Source organism: Monodon monoceros, unplaced genomic scaffold (assembly GCF_005190385.1).
Source record: "Monodon monoceros isolate NGI ecotype Baffin Bay Population unplaced genomic scaffold, NGI_Narwhal_1 Super_Scaffold_18, whole genome shotgun sequence".
NCBI classification, from domain to species: domain Eukaryota; kingdom Metazoa; phylum Chordata; class Mammalia; order Artiodactyla; family Monodontidae; genus Monodon; species Monodon monoceros.
The window spans coordinates 37,841,786-37,855,212 of NW_021703774.1; the positions used below are offsets into that span (position 1 = coordinate 37,841,786).

The 13,427-nt window shown below is 40.0% G+C and overlaps 1 protein-coding gene and 1 non-coding gene across 3 annotated transcripts in view; one reads left to right on the forward strand and one right to left on the reverse strand.

The window, feature by feature from the left end:
* Positions 1-13,427, reverse strand: part of KCNH1 (potassium voltage-gated channel subfamily H member 1) — a 408,422-nt gene that overhangs the window by 138,453 nt on the left and 256,542 nt on the right. The window lies entirely within an intron of this gene.
* On the forward strand, positions 8,357-8,461 carry LOC114900062. The gene has a single exon (XR_003794689.1). It is a non-coding gene; the product is annotated as a U6 spliceosomal RNA (small nuclear RNA).

Below are 13,427 nucleotides of genomic sequence, written 5' to 3' on the forward strand. Positions count from 1 at the left end.
CAGATATGTAGATGGAAGAGGGAAGACTATTTCAATAGCCTTTTCGGATAACTGAGAACATTGTTCTTTGACACTACCCTAAAATTCAACAAGTGGGAGTTTCTTACAATTTAATGTGGAGTCTGAAACCACATCAACAAAATTATCATACTCTGTTACATTAATCCATTGGTCTTTCTTACTCTTTGAAAGGACCTTCTTCTCATGCGTGATTCTGAACATCATGCGCTGGTCATTTGGAAAATATGGGTTCCCTGAGTTACAAAGCTCTTCCGAAAATCACATTTCTTTGTGCCGAACCGACATTTCACTAAAAAAGACCAAAAAATCCTATTTGTTAATCACATCAGTTCCATCAAACCATTCTTTGGAAACCGTCAAATTCATGGTGGCAGATACCAGTTTTTCACAATTCTAATTTTTGCTTGAAAGCTTTAATTTTATCATTGGCAACGAATACCGTCAGTTGTTTTCCTTGAAGTGACAGGCTCACCTCATTGATTTTCAAGAAAATGTCTGCCAAATACCCAAGTCTGAACAACCCTAGTTTGTCGGTTGTTCTCTCAAGTAAAAACGGTACTGAAAACAGCAGCTATTTCAGTTAGAAATTCAATTGCACAACATCTTTTCCTTGAAACAGCCAAAGAATGTCAGTATGCAGAAGTGCTTTATGTATAATTCTCATTTTGTTACACAGGATATTAAAATATGTACTCAGGGGTCGAAATTTAATAAATTTAATCATCTTTGCTTCATCAAGGGCATTCTTGACTGAAACCAAATTTTTTGTTTAATGAGTGCACAGCAGTGAAAAATACAGTGACTACAAATACAATTTGGCACTCCCTTTATTCATGCTAAGGGGCTAGTGTTTCACACACCATTGCTTTTGTACCATCAGTCCACACATCAACACAGACAAACAATGTCTCAGTATTATTATGTACATAGTTTTGACCTCACAAACTCCCTGAAAAGCTCTTGGGGATCCCCATGGATACACAGATCACGCTTTGAGAACTATTGCCCTACACACCTTTCTAGAGCCATCGCAAATGTAACTTCCCTGAGAAATTTTACCACCTCTCCTTCTCTGTGCCACCACTGTGATTTGTATAAACTTCTGGCATAGTACTTATATTTTATTACATATAGTTAATTATATCTTCTTTCTCTCCTACAATTGCCAGTTCCTTTAGGGCAGAAACCATGTCTTATTTATCTTTGAATACTCAGCCCTTAACAGTATCAGGCACATAGTAGGTGCCTGATAAATATCTGTTGAATGAATGAATGACTTGTATGGCAGATTATTTTCTAAAGATGGTTACAACAATATGTCCCATCACACACGCTCTTCTATAATCCTGCCACTTACCCATCAGTAGGTCTGCTCCCTTCTCTTTTAACCTGGCAGGTCTTTGTGACTGCCTGTAAAAGCAGGTCTTTGTACAACCTATAAAGCTCGTAGAAGAGATGCTATGTGACTTCTGAGGCTAGGTCTTAAAAGCGCCATGCATTTCTGTCCTGACCTCTTGGGACACTAACACTTGGAACCCAGCCATCATACTGTGAGGATGTTCAAGCAGCTTGTGCAGAGGTCTACCTGGAAAGCAACCTTTGGTCACTGGCTCAAAGCCCCAGCCGAGTTCCCAGCCTACAGCCAGAGACCAATTTGTTGCCCATGTGAGTGAGCCATCTTGAAAGTGGATCATCCAGTCCCTATTTGAGCTGAGCCTACTGACAACCTAACAGAAATGAGACACCCTGGTGAACCACTGCCCAGCTGCTGATGTATGAGCTAAATAAAAAATCATTTATTGTTTTAAATCACTAAGCTTTGAGTAATTTGTTATGCAGCAACAGATAACCAACACCCTATATTTGTCAGCTCACAGACGACAGAAACTATGATTGACTTACTCTAGTATTCCCTACTACATGTAGCACAGGGCCTTGCATATTGTAGGTGTTCAAAATATATTTTTTGACCTGAAGCTAGCACCTTTTTTTGATGCCACATATCCAGTTCAATATAATCAGTATAATCATGGATCTTACACATGGGATGGTGAAAACACCTCATTCCCCCGGGACACAATTAGATACTACTCTACTCATTAGGAAATAACATGAAATGTAAAACACAAGGCATGAAACCCTGGTCTCCCTGTTTTTTCCATGAATTAGGCTACAGAGGGATTTTAAACAACAATTCCTAGAGAAATGTCTTCCTACCCACCTCCTCGTCAGCTCACATGAGAAGTGTCGATTAAGAAGTCAGATGAGAGAGGCCACAAAAGACAAGGAAGACAGAGAAAATGTTGGCATGGATTTACTTTTCTAACTTATTATTCTCATGATTTCAATTTTTAATCAACCGTGCTTAACTTATAGCTTAACATTACTAGCTAAATTGAGAAAGAAAAAACTGTATTACTCATTTTTATTTCTAATTTACAAACAGTACAAGAAATTACACATGACTTTTTTGTTCGTTTCAAGAAAAGACATACTTTATCTGAATGCATCAGTAGAAGGAAACCAAATAATGGCAATGGAAGTGACTCCGAAGAAATGGAGACCAAAGACTTCATGCTAGCTTTATTTTGAAGGATCATTCCTCACATACTAAGTTTGGGCTGGGTTTGTAGCCATGTTGGAGGATGGCATGCTAGACCCAAAAGTGTGTTATTGGCAGAAATGTTCCAACTAGTGATTCCTTCAAAACTTCTTGGGCAGCAATTTACTCACAAAAGGCTAAAATAAAAGCTCAAAACTAAAAAGAATTCTTTGAAATAAAAAAGTATTGCATTAGAAAGCCACAGAAGCAAATGTTCAATATTTTACTTATTAATGCTTTGTGCACTTCTACTAAAATAGCACCTCAGGTTGCTAAGACCAAAAAAACCTATGCAATTGATGAGACATTAGCGACAATCTGCAGCAGAGGTGTTTGTTTGGAAACATGAATCTTTGGCAAAGAAGGTAGCTCCACTACCACTTTCAAATGACTCCACAGATTAACATACCAGGCTAATGATATGGAAGACCAACTCATAGACCAAATAAAGCAAGTGAAGTATTTTTCATTGCCACCTGACTTGTGCAATGATACGGCTAATATGGCAATCTTTCAGTACAGATGTAATTTGAACACGATGGTGATATGAAGGAAGAATCTTTTTTTAAAAAATTTTTTCGTGCTCATTGTCAAAAGACACAACTAGCTTTCAAATGTATAAAGCTAAAAAGAATTACACTGTCAACAGGTGTGGTCTGGAGTTTAAGTTTTGTGTACAAGTATGTTCTGACAGCACAGTTGCAATGATAGGAAAACATCCTGGAGTGAGTACCCATATTAATAAACTTACACCAGAATGTACATTAATGCACTTCTGCCTTCGTTGAGAAAGACTGGCTTCAAAAATAAGTCAGCTAAACTAAACATTGTACTTAGTGACGTAGTAAAGATAGTAAATTACGTAAAGGTCAATGAGTTAAATTCACGGTGACTCTGAATGAATAATCAAGAAGGTGGCTAATCATAAACGACAGTACTGCATGTTGATGTTTGATGGTTATCGAGGGGAAAAGCTCTCTCAACGATGTCTGCAGTGCGGAATAAACTCTTAGTGTTTTGCAAGGTAAGAAATCCGCTTGGTCCCAACTTTGTAAAGATATGAATTAGAGCCAGACTTGTTTATTTGCCTGTCCTTGCTATTTTAATGATCTTAATACTTTCATGTACGGGAGAAACAATGTTTTTCAATGGCAGATAAGACTGAAGACCTAAAACAAAAGCTAGATGCTTAAAAGAACACTTTCCACATTTACACCACGTTCCAGAATTTAACAGTTATCAGTGAAAGAGGTGATGATATTGATACAGCACATCTGCCGAAAGTTATCGCCAAATATTTTCTGAATTTGATTGATAGAATGTTTTGAATCTATTTTCCTAGATTTATGCATAAAAAATTCTATGGATTCATTTTTCATCAAAAGATAATTTAAAGTTAACTAATTATTTTTGGAACTGCCTACTGATGAAGACCCAAAAGTGAATTTTCATTTTTCATCAAAAGATAATTTAAAGTTAACTAATTATTTTTGGAACTGCCTACTGATGAAGACCCAAAAGTGACTTTTGAAAACACAGCACTACTTGCCTCGTTTTAGATAAAAACTGAAAATGAATAAAATAAAATAACAATAAAATAAAGGAATCAATTCTCCAAGAAGTCATAACAGTTCTTAATGTGTATACACCTAATAACAGAGTGTCAAACTACACAAGGCAAAAACTGATAGAGCTGCAAGGAGAAACAGATGAATCCACTATCATAATTGGGAATGTTAATATCCCTCTATCAGAAATGAAGAGATACAGCAGGAATGAAATCAGTAAGGACCTAGCTGAACTCAACACCACCGATCAACTGGATATAATGGACATCTATGGACGACTTTATCCAACAACAACACAGTACACATTCTTCTCAAGCTCACACAGAATGTTCGCCAAGACAGACCACATTCTCGGCCATAAAACACACTTTCACAAACTGAAAAGAATAGAAATCACACAGTGTCTGCTCTCAGACCACAATGGAATTACACTAGAAATCAATAAAAGAAAGACAACTGGAAAATGCCAGAAAGAACAATCTAATCATCAACAATCTACCTTAATTCAGCACGCTTTTGTTGGGTGTCTGCTACATGGCATGTCCCCAGGGGCGAGGACCACGGCTGCATCCTTGGTGCATTCATTCCCTGACTCTACGAGCTCTATCAGTATTTATAGAGTAAATAAGTAAGGTTTTAGGAAAATACTAAAACTTACCTGGAGTTCATAATCTACTAGTGAAGGGTGAGGGTAGAGTGCCTGAGACCCTGACAATGACAGCATATTCCATACGTGCTCTGAGATCTAGATATTGCTACAGGAACACTGAGGAGGCAGTCCTTATCAGTGCCTGATTTGTCACTTTTGTTTTATTGTGTTACATCCCTTGTCTGTTTCTCCTTGTATTATATCGTGAGTTCCTGTGTCTAGGTTATCTTCTACATAGTGCAGTGTATGTAAATGGGAGCTTAATAAAGGATTCTTGATGAAATAATGACACCTACCATCACTTACTGAGTTCCTCCCATCTTCACAAACATTTTCTCAATTAATCCTACAATAGCCTATGAGGCAGATGTTATCTCCATTTCATAGATAAGAAGGCAGAAGCGGACTTCCCTGGCAGTCCAGTGGTTAAAACTCCACACTTCCAATGCAGAGGGTGTGGGTTCGATCCTTGGTCAGGGAACTAAGATCCCACATGCTGCGCGGTAAGTAAGTAAGTAAGTTAAGTAAGTAAGTAAATAAATTAAAAAATAGAAATTTTTTAAAAAAAGAAGGCAGAAGCACAAATGGGCTAACATATCCAAAATAACCAGCTAAGGTGATGACTGGCCTGTGAACCCAGATCCCACTGACCGCAAAGCCATGCTCTTAGCCAGCACTATGTTCTGGATCTGCCGTTTGTGGTATGTTCATAAGAAGATGATTTAATACATCCTATCTCCAGTTCGTCTTTGGCAAAATGGCATAACTCATTCTCGCCTATTTCATTGGGATGAGGGCAGTTGTGATGTTCAAATGTAGGCTGTAATGTACAAATAAGGTATTAAAATAATTACTTGTTTACTACATGGCAAATGCTCCTTTACCTTAGAGACTGTCATTCATCTTTGATCTTCCCGGTTCTCCACCTAGAGCCTTGAAATACAGCAGTATTTGTTAATGTTTGTTGCATGACAAAATTACAAGTTAAGGAGAGAATGCATATTCATGAAGGATTTTGCCAGCTGCTGTTTTTAAAAGGTTAGAATTGAATTTTGTGATTGAAAGAAGTAAATTTATATTCTACCCTGGTTTAAGAAACTAGCTCTTTGATGGTGAATATGTTTCCCACTAGACTTTGAGTCGCCACATGCCACCTCGGCAGGCCTGGGGCAGACTTGGCAAAGGTGCTGCCCAGGCTCTGTGCCTACACAGCTTGGTCAAGAGGGCTAGTTAATTGCTCACTGGGCTCTGCACACAAAGGTACGTTTTGCAAAGCTGCTTTTTGCACGTCATCAGTTGGAAATGTAACTCTCAGAGTGTAAGTCATTTTACTTTGTATGTATTCAGAGTGACTGCAGAATTGCTTTAGCAGATAATTTCATGGTGAGAAGGAAAATACTTCATAGATATTCTCAACTGAAATCCTAAAAGCTGCACTGGAGGTTGTCAGCTTTCTTCTTTTGATAGCTGTGCTCCCTTTAGAAGGAAGGAAAAGGAAAAATAACCTTAAAGTTCTCCTTCCCATGAGGTGTAAGATGCCGTGCCCCCTACATTGTTTGACCTTTTCGATTGACTCTTTTATAGCTGGCTTTATTGTCTCAAATGAGTTGGGCCGATGTGAGGTTCTATCTTTATTATTTTCACTTCCTTCTCTGTGGGCAGCATTACTAACTCCATAGGGAACCACCTTGTGCAGTCGTGGGTGTGAGGACAGGAGAATAGGGGTAGATGGCATCCCATAAACCCATTGTTGTAAGTAGAAAACAGCTCGGAGCACAGCTGATGACGGGTCTGGAGAGTCTCCACAGGTAAGAAATAAAAATAGTACCATATGCCCTCTTCTTAGTTTTCTAGTTCAGTGCTTCTCAAGCTATCTCTGGTAAAGAATTCATTTTTAATTTTTTGAAATATCCAATCTATCTCAGATTAATACTTGTGTCAAAATGTAATAAGTTAAATTTAGAAAAGTTAAATTTTAAAAAGATGAATAAAATACAAGCCCCAATTTTTAAATTTGATTCAGACATAAATGTATATTTCCGTAAACGTATTCAGAACAAACACCAAGAAAAAGGAAAGAATTACAGACACTGTACATTTTTAATTTGACATGTATACAGAGGTGATTAATATAGAAAATTCCTATTACACTTGTACTTCTGTCACTCCATAATCATAATTAAACAAAGCTACAAGTGAAATAGCAGTTCTTCATACTAAATGCCTATATGCACACTTTGAATGAATAGCATGCATATATGAGCTTGCTTCTTCCTTGCTAATTGATCTAATCTAGGTGGGATTGACAACAGTGCTATTCTCAGGGGACAGATGATAGAGCCAGAAGTGATTCCATCAAGGACACAAGCCATGGTTCAGGCACTCAACGAAAGTGTGCTGAATTAGAGCAGGCTGTTGGTGACTAGACTGTCCTTTCTGAACTGTGGTTCTGGGAACTACTCATCCATGTCAGTGATCCCCAGGGCTCTACTCCCAGGTAGGGGCCAGATCTTTATGACGGCAGCAGCTAATCCTCTGAGCCATCCTCAGCTAAACCCCATTGTTCAAGAGTGGAGGCTTTCAGAAATGATTTACAATGTCTTTCTGAGTAACAATGAATCTTTATTACTGAAGAGTGGAATAAAACTGCTCTCAGGAGGAAGGAATAGGTTCTCCTCCTACGGGGTCTGGAGATGGGAAAAGAAGGCCAGCATGAACGTGTATATGGGTTATGTAACTAGGTATTTTCTGAAGGGCATTCAAGGTCATTGAGGATCCAGCCCTGCATTTCCCTTTAGGGCGGTGGGACTGAAACTCAGCTCTCTGGATGCTCTGATCAATAAGAACCCCAGTCTAAGGAGGTGTGAGCTCAAGGTGGAGGGAAGCCTCTCTTCTACGGTTCTGATAACGTACCTCTGGCCCTATACTGTAGTGCCCCACTCAGCAAAACAAAAAGCCTGCAGTTCACTAGACCCACAGACCTCAGAGAGCATTCAGTGGATACCTTTGTTACCCAACTACTCACGTCCTTGATTAAATTTCATTGATATGTACTGTACCTTCCCTGAGGTGAGCTCTGGTAGGAACAATCTTTTTCTTATAATAGTGCTATTTTAGGCCCTTTACAGTTTAGTACCCTGTGTGGCTGCCCAGCTGGCTGCCTTATCATGTGGCCATTAGTTTTACCCCCCAAAGTCTATTCTCAATAGAGCAGCCAGAGTGACCTCTTAAAATCCAAGTCAGTCTTTACAACTCTTCATTTTATCAGAATGAAAGCCGAAGTCCTTATGGTGACCTTCTATCTGCCCCCCTCCCATGTCCCCAGCCTCATTCTCACACCCTGGCATCCTTGCTATTTCCTGAAGACACTCTTCTGCCTCATGGTCTTTGCACCGGCTGTTACCCGCACAGAAGGCTCTTTACCAAAATAACCGTATTGTTAACTCCATACCCCTTTTAAGTCTTTGCTCAATGGTGCATTTTCAAAAAGGCTTCTCATGCTCGCTTCGGCATGAGGATTAGCTTCTGCTGTCATATACTAAAACTGGAACGATACAGAGAAGATTAACATGGCCCCTGCGCAAGGATGACACTCAAATTCGTGAAGCGTCCCATAGTTTTACATAGAGACGGTCATACAGAATGAAACAAGTCAGAAAGAGAAAAACAAACATCGTATAATATTGCTTATTGTGGAATCTAGAAAAATGATACAGATGAACTTACTTGCAAAGCTGAAGTAGAGACATAGAGAATGAACTTGTGGATACCACGGGGGGATGGGGGGGTGGGATGAACTGGGAGACTGGGATTGACGTATATACACTACTATGTGTAAAATTGATAACTAATGAGGGCCTACTGTATAGCACAGGGAGCTCTGCTCGGTGCTCTGTGGTGACTTAAATGGAAGGAAATCTAAAATGGAGGGGATACATGTATGCGTGTGACTGATTCACTTTGCTGTACAGCGGAAATTAATAACATTGTAAAGCAACTGTACTCCAATAAAAATTTTTTAAAAAGTCATCAATAAATCCAAAGTCATCTTAAAAAAACAAAAAGGTTTCTCAGAGGTTGTAACATTACAACCCACTCCCAACCCTCCCTTTGGCACTTGCAATTTTCTTTACCAAACTCTATAATACCCACCACCCAGCCCTGACAGGATTTATTGCCTTCTAACCAACACACAAAATTACTCAGTTTATCAAACACTCATGTAGCCCTTATTATTATTATAGCCCTTTAGAAAGAACCAATTTAAAACTTTGATTATATGCATTGATTATTTTCTGACTCCTTTCTCTAGCATATCAGTTCCATAAGGGCAGGAAGTTTTAAAAATTTACTACTGTATTTCTGGTGCTTAGAACAGTACCTAGCAAATTATGGGTTCTTTTTTTTTTTTTTTTTTTTGCCGTACGTGGGCCTCTCACTGTTGTGGCCTCTCCCGTCGCGGAGCACAGGCTCCGTTCGCGCAGGCTCAGCGGCCATGGCTCACGGCCCAGCCGCTCTGCGGCACATGGGATCCTCCCAGACTGGGACATGAACCCGTGTCCCTTGCATCGGCAGGCGGACTCTCAACAACTGCACCACCAGGGAAGCCCAAATCATGGGTTCTTAATAAATATTTGTTAATAAATGAATGATTCTCCCATTACTTCTTTTCACAGAACCATCCTTGAGTTTCCTTTAAACATCTCAAGCTCTGGGGTTTCTCTCCCCTTGCATGTGCCACTTCCACTCTCTGGAATGCTTTGCCCCCCTCACCCATGCCAAAAACTCCACCCATCCTTTAATTTCATTTAACTTCATCACTGCCCATGAGAACTTTCTCTTGACCATGTACAGACATAGTCAAGAGCTCCTTTCTCAGTGTAGGCAGATCAAACCAAGGATGCTTTCCCGAAGAAACTTAGTTCTGGCAAATAAATCATCTGTGTCTGCCTGGACAAGACATTTTCTCAGAGGGTCAGGGCACAGGACTGATACCTGAGTTTCAAGCACAGGGCGGGTTGGAAAACATCAATGATAAAAAAAACACTTGCCTAGAGCATATTTTATCCCTGTCCATTGGATAGGAGTAAACCCGATTCTGTATTGAATAGGAGAGGAGAGAGAAGGAAGAGGAGAGACCAGCTGCTTATACCATCCATGCCATCCATGTCCTCAAAAGAGCAAATTAAAAGACATTGAAAAATAAACAACTAAGGTTAAAAAAAGAGTAGACAATGATTTCCCATGGAGAGTTTAGAAAATGGCAAGGTCAATCCAAGATAGCTGAGGTGTTCAGACCACAATCTGTCTCCAGTGACTCTACAGAAATGCAATTCCTTTTTTCTCTTGACCTCTTAGACAGACAATCCTAAAGTATTTAATGAGTGTCATTTTCCTCCTCTGGTACTCTCAGGCAGTTTGAGAGTGTCGTTTCAGAACTCCAAAAGACCAATAAAACTGCCCAGGCTTGACCAGAACGGAGATTCTTAGGCAGGGCAACACCATCAAGCTTCAATTAAGGAATGCCCTCAGGTAACCAACCCTGGTTTCAGATTTCCAGAAATAATTATTTGAATTCTCAGGCACAGTCTCTTCAAAAGCTACTAAAGAACTTTATAAATACCTACTTATTATGGTCCCTCAATTCTATATAAATTTGACCAAGTATTTGAGAAAGCATGACTTTGCCATTAAGATACCCTGCAAACACAGACCTCTCCAAACACAGGCCAACTATTTGCTTTGTGTCTTATCCAAGGAAAAACTGTTGCCAACTGCTAATTGATTATTTTATTCGGCTTAAGTTCAAGTGTATGAATATATAGGGTCTTGGATAACTCAAGGCTGCATAGGGTTAGAAAACAAGGCCTTTTCATTATCCTCATCCATCATCCACCTGAATTTATTTTCAGAAAGTATATTCCCATTTTTGAGTTTCCAGAAATAAATTTTTTTCTAGGCATAATTTCTTTGAAAGCTTTTCATGAGCTTTGTAAATTACCAACCTCCCAAGGAGGGTTTAAATCAGCTTAAAACAGAACGGAGACAGGAGGTTGAGTTTGGTCTCAGCCAGGCTACCAGGTACTTTCTATCACATATAATGCAGGAAGCTGCAGAGAGCTCTGAACCGATGCCTGAGTGTGCTGGCTGGGCCGAGGCTCAGGGCCTGACATGCACAAGCAGACAAAGTCTGACAGCTGAGATGCTCATACTTCCTCTATAGTATCCTGGACAAGGGTCATCGAGAGGCAATATTTCCCCTCTTAGCTTCCGACTCTGCTTCTTCTGTTCCCGACTACCTCAAGTGTTGGAAAAATTTCCCCCCGGTTCTTCTCCATTGGGCAAAACTGTACCTTCTGGGGATATGCAGTTTGAATCCATTCTTTCTTTTACATGAAATCCCTCAGATATGCAGCGCAGCGCTGTCTAACAGAACTTTCTGCAGAGATGGAAATCTGTGTGTTGTCCAGTATGATAACTACTTGCCACATGTGGCTACTGAGCCCTTGAAATGTGCAGGTGTAACTGAAGAACTAATTTTTAAATTTCTATTTAATTTTAATTACTTTAAATAGCCACGTGTGGTTCACAGCTATCATACTGAACAGTGAGAACTGAGACATTTTTCATGAATCTCTTTACCAAAAATCTTCCCTTTTCCAGGTAAATAGCCCTTGTTTCTTCAACATTTTCTCAACCAAAATGCCTTCCAGAACCTTCTCCCTGTAGTCAGTCCTCTCTGGATATGTCCTGATCTGCCAAATTCCTACAATGTACTAAAGCAGAGAACTCCTGGTGAGGTCGGCCCTTTATCTGATTCTGCTCAGATGTTTGAAAATCCTCTCCTTGAAACCTACCTAGCCAGCACATTTTTGGCATATACTCAGCCCTCAATAACTATTGAGGGCTGAGTATATGAGCCCTCAATAACTAGCCTTCTTGAAAGAAAGTAACTGTTATCTGGGGGCAGAATTAAATCTCTAGGTAAGCACCTCCCTTCAGAGATCACAAGTGACGCTCACAGCGAGAGAAAGTTAAATTCTCTATCCTTGGCTTCTCACTGAGCCCTGGAGGGCACTCAGAAGGGGTTGCAGATATCATTCTATATACTGAAATGTCTTATATATTATACAGCACATCGAATATCAGAAAATTACAATTGCGATACTCTTTAGACAAATCATTAAATGGGTGTTGCATTTCTACAAAAAAAGATATGTATAAATTGAATTTGAGAAACAAATCATTTCAGAGATTCTTTATCACCTTTGTGAATTGTTCTGCAAAGAGCCAGCAGATCCCTAAACATCTTAGCTTTGCGTTTCTCTTCTCCTTCCTCTAGATTGTATACATGATCCATACACAGTCCCCAGAAAGCATTAAGAGAGGGCTATTTTCAGGAATTGGGGTAAATACACTTACTCGCAAAGACCTTTCTCAAAGTGAATAATCACCCTTAATAGAGCTGAGAATTACTGAATCTATTGTGTTTATGAATCAGATTTCTAAAGTGGGACACAGGGCTTCCCTGGTGGCACAGTGGTTGAGAGTCCGCCTGCCAATGCAGGGGACACGGGTTCGTGCCCCGGTCCAGGAGGATCCCACATGCCGCGGCGCGGCTGGGCCCGTGAGCCATGGCCGCTGAGCCTGCGCGTCCGGAGCCTGTGCTCCGCGACGGGAGAGGCCACAACAGTGAGAGGCCCGCCTACCGGAAAAAAAAAAAAAAAAGTGGGGCACAACCTCAGCATTACCTTACTGGGCAGAAAGAATTCATTACATAGCCACCTAACAGGGCTGACAGGGAGCCCCTCACCCCAGCCCTTGGTGGGCTTCTGAACATGAGCGGTAAAGCTTTCTGAAAACAGATGGGGAGAACGGGGCTAAGACAGAAGAGAGAACTGGGCTGATCATCTTCAACAAAGTGCCTAAAAACTCTTACCCATAGAATGCCTTTCATTTCTTCCAATAAGTAATCCTTTACCAAATTTTATGTATGCAAATCCTTTCTCTGTGGCTCAAGAAAAAAATAACTACTTTTTCACATGTAGGCACAAACAAACTGAGGTCTCTTTGATCTCTCTTAAGCCTCTTAGTAATCCTGAAAAATCTTTAGGCACAGAGTTCAGCCTCTTTTTCTGTAAGGCCAGGTATTAATTTTAACACATTCGGTAAAAGCACAAAGGCCATTAAATATACCCACATGCGCCAGAGCTCGTGAGGTATAATTAAATTTTAACAAGAACAATAAACTGCGAGAATTCAAGGGAAATGTTACTTTCTTAACACTTATCCTTTCAATAAAGGATTTTTTTTTCCAGTTATTTTTTTTTTATTGGAGTATAATTGCTTTACAATGGTGTGTTAGTTTCTGCTTTATAACAAAGTGAATCAGTTATACATATACATATGTTCCCATATCTCTTCCCTCTTGCATCTCCCTCCCTCCCACCCTCCCTATCCCACCCCTCCAGGCTGTCACAAAGCACTGAGCTGATCTCCCTGTGCCATGCGGCTGCTTCCCACTAGCTATCTACCTTACGTTTGGTAGTGTATATATGTCCATGCCTCTCTCTCGCTTTGTCACAGC